The sequence below is a fragment of the Primulina eburnea genome, chromosome 11 (genome assembly GCF_022965805.1).
Source record: "Primulina eburnea isolate SZY01 chromosome 11, ASM2296580v1, whole genome shotgun sequence".
In the NCBI taxonomy this organism is placed as follows: domain Eukaryota; kingdom Viridiplantae; phylum Streptophyta; class Magnoliopsida; order Lamiales; family Gesneriaceae; genus Primulina; species Primulina eburnea.
In genome coordinates, this window is record NC_133111.1 from 26,913,549 (window position 1) to 26,917,486 (window position 3,938).

Here is a 3,938-nt window from a genome sequence, read left to right on the forward strand (position 1 = left end):
ATTGTGGAAGACAAGACAAAAGCGCCCCGAAGTGTGTCGTGTATATCGTCGTTCCTCCAGTGACACATGTTTGGATATTGAGCATAACTCTTTACTCATACCTTCAAATGACATGAAGTCAATTGAAGATGCAAGCAAAGAAATAGTGCTACAACTTTCATGTCTACCACTTTTCCAAATTATGAAGAGAAGAGGCGTTTCGAAGGCGATCTTTGATGTGGCTGTGCCCAGAGCGGCGCCCAAGCGGTAAGAAATGACCGCCCGAGTTCCACTGCTTCTGGAATTTTGGGCTTTGGACAGCGTCCGCGCTACGGCGGTAATTTATAATCGCTCGAGCGCCAGCACTGTACAAAAGCGTGTTTTGGGTGAATTAAGGCATAAAATCGAATGAGACTCTCATTTTCTTCATTTCCCTTCTCTTCCTTTCTCTTCTCCATCAATTCTAAGCTAGGGTTCATCATCATCTTCTTCTTCTCTCATTCAATCAAACAATTAATCTTCAATCCGGAGTTGGAACTTCATCTTTTTAGTGAAAGGGACAAAGGTAATTGGTTTTTCTTCTTGTTCTTGAGTTATTGAAGATGGTGGGGTTAGGTGATGATAGTTGTGATAGATGTATTGGGATAAATGATAATCTAATGTTATTATTTGGGTGTTGATGGTTAGTAATTGGGTTTATTGTTGTAGTATCACCGTCAAGTTTTAGGAAACCAAGTGCTCCAAGTGTTGTAAGTGGAATCATTTCTTCAATGCATCACATGATCCTATATGTATGTGTTTTGATGATTTTATGACGTTAACTCCTTTCTAATTCCATTCATGATATATATATGTAAATATGTATATATGGTAGTGCAATTATATGAAATGAAAGGAGTTAATCTATATATGATGCCTCAAATATGTTCGATAAAATGTCTGAATGAAGTTTTATATGAATGGATTGATAGTGATAGTAGCGGTATTGCCTCTGGCAATTCTAAATCCGCAATGTAATTGGCCAATTAACGATGAAAACATGTGCTCTCTTATAAGATGCATTTTATGCGGAGGTACATGTCCCTCCTATAAGATTCGTTTTAACGAAGAGGGTTAGCAATGAATGAACTATCTTATAAGAACTACTAATTCTTCAGTTAATCAATGAAATGAATATCATCTGTATGTATTGTTGTATTATGATTCTTTACGGATGATATTAATGATGATTCAACGTTTATGAAATGAGATGGATAGTGTTTTCAAAAAAATGAAATTTAGGCTATCCATTTTATGTTTTAAAATAAAATGATATATATATCTTGTGAGTATTGATTTCATTTGCTGAGTTTTATACTCATTTCAGTTCTGTTCATGTGATGCATGAACAGGTAAGAAAGACTAATCATCCATGAGTTGTCGAAGCGAGAGAAGGGCGTAGAGGCCCGTATTTCGTATTTTTAAATTTGCCGAATTATTTTAAATTTTTCTTTAAAAGTATATAACTTGCCTCATTCATAAAATAAACTGATAAAAAGTTTAAATATTTAAATTAGCAGCGGAATTAAATACTGTTTTTCAAAACAACAACTTAAAATAATTCATAACAAAATAAGTTTGAGCATAAAATAATAAATAAACTGAAGCATGAGGTCCTCGTGTTCCTACTACTGCCGACCCAAGATGGCTCACTGGTCCCCGCCCTCAGTCTCAACCTCATCAGTACCTACAACAATCAAGTTTAGTGAGTCTAAAGACTCAGCATGCATATATCGTGAATAACAAGTAAATATATCATAAAATTTCATGCCGTGTAAAGATATCATATCGTAATGCGTAACGTGAAAATAGTGTCATGAATAATTATAAATAAGTGCATATGTGAGCCACTAACCAGAGCCTCTTACCAACATCCTAAGGTATGGTTTGAACTCTGGCTAATGGTCCTAGGCCAATAACAATCCAAGCCAACACCTACGACGATCCCAAGCTTCACCCGAGAACACACATGGCACGCATGGGGGTGTTGCTTGTTTTGCTTTCATGGATCATTGCAGTGGCCATGTGATCGACCATGGCATGATCTAGACATCATGAGGCATTGTGTGAACCTTGGCTAAGGGCAAAAAAGCCAACCAAGATCCACACCAAACCTCAAACAATTCGAAACTCACTCACACGAAAGAAACAGAAAAATGAAACCGTGGAGCTCTTGTCTTGTTTTCTTTTAAAATCGATGGGACCATGAACCAAGCCATGAAAGGTCATCTTGGTCATGTCCTAGACATGCTAATGAAGGGTCCTAACCATGTTTACAGGCCCAAAAGCCAACCAAGATTCAACCTCAACTTAGCCAACCCAACCAGAAAATTGAGACTCAAACTTGCAACTATGGTGGAGTTGCTGTCGAGTCTTGAACCCAGCAGTTGGGGGCTTAAAGTAATGGACCAACATGATCCTAAATCACCCTAGTACATGCATAGATGCAGCCTTGAGTGCCTGGAATCGAGCCAATCCATGAAATCATCAAAAAAATCAAAATCGTGAAGTAACAAGAAGGGCCGAAATTCTGTGCAGATTTTCTTTGAAAGTTAATGTCCAAATTCGGTTTTGCCATTGAAATTGTAATAGCCAAGCCTGGTGAACGGTACGGTTTAAGTTTTCGTATGTTTATGAATTATTGTTTTAGATGTTAAGAGTTGTGATTATGGGTTATAGTATTGTTGGTTATAATTTTTTTGTGGTGTTGTTGATATTAGTTGATGTGTAGTTGTATTGTATCAGCGTTGCGATTCGATCTTTGTTGCGTAGAGTATTTTGATGGCTTCAGAGAGGACCGCACCCGCGGTCATTATTTCTGATTTTTGTGTTGAAGTGCCGAAGATATACCGCACCCGCGGTGTGTAGGCCGAGACCAGAGCGCACCCGCGGGGTGATAGTTACCGCACCCGCGGTAAGTTTTGTACCGCACCCGCAGTCGTCGGTTTCAGAATTTTGTTTGTGTTGCCGAGGGCACACCGCACCCGCATGAATAGTGAAAGCGTGTTTTCGGATTTTAAGTGTTTAAATGCAAGTGTAGACTCTTATTTCCTCATTTCTACTCCTCATTCTCGATTTCTTCTCTCAAGAGGTGAGCTAGGGTTCCATTTTCTTCATTTCCTTTCTTTGATTCAAGCTTCTTGGTGGATTATTATTGAGAGAACTAAGTTATTTTGGGTTCAAAGAAGCTAAGTTAAGCTTTTGGTTTAGTTATTCATTGGTTTTGGTGTTGGGAGAACTCTTGGGTTTGTGGATTGTGTTGGTTTTATGGATTAATTGATATGGATTTATGATTATTGGGATGTTGATGGTGTAATTTATGGTTTATTGTCGTAGGAATTCAACCAAAGGTTTAGAACCAAGTGTTCCAAGTGTTGTAAGTGGAATTTCATTCCTCGTGCTCACATGATAGTATATGTATTATGTTTCAATGGTTTTAATGCGTTATTCCTTCCATTTGATTCATATTATATATTGATACACTTGATTGTATATTGGAGGCAATTGAATGTCTCAATTGTGAAAAAAGGGAATACAAAGGATTGAGTATGCAAAGTGTTTGTTGAAATGCCAAAAAGAGAGTTCAAAATGATTTTTGGATTGATAGATACATAGTCAGAGATTGTATGCGATTAGTTGATCAACAACCATAGGCTTATATCCCTCAGAGTTATCGATTTATATCGATGGGTTATAGGTACAGAGACAGAGATACTATATAGATATCAATCCAACAGAGAAAAGAGAAATGCCATCTTATTGTTATATTGCTATGTTATTCATGTTCCAAGAGTTGATGGTATTTATTTATTTCAAAGCTATGTTTTCAGAGTATGATATGTACATTGTTATGTAAGAGTTCCACTTGCTGAGTTTTATACTCATTTCAGTTAATTTCATGTGATGCAGATAAGAGCGAT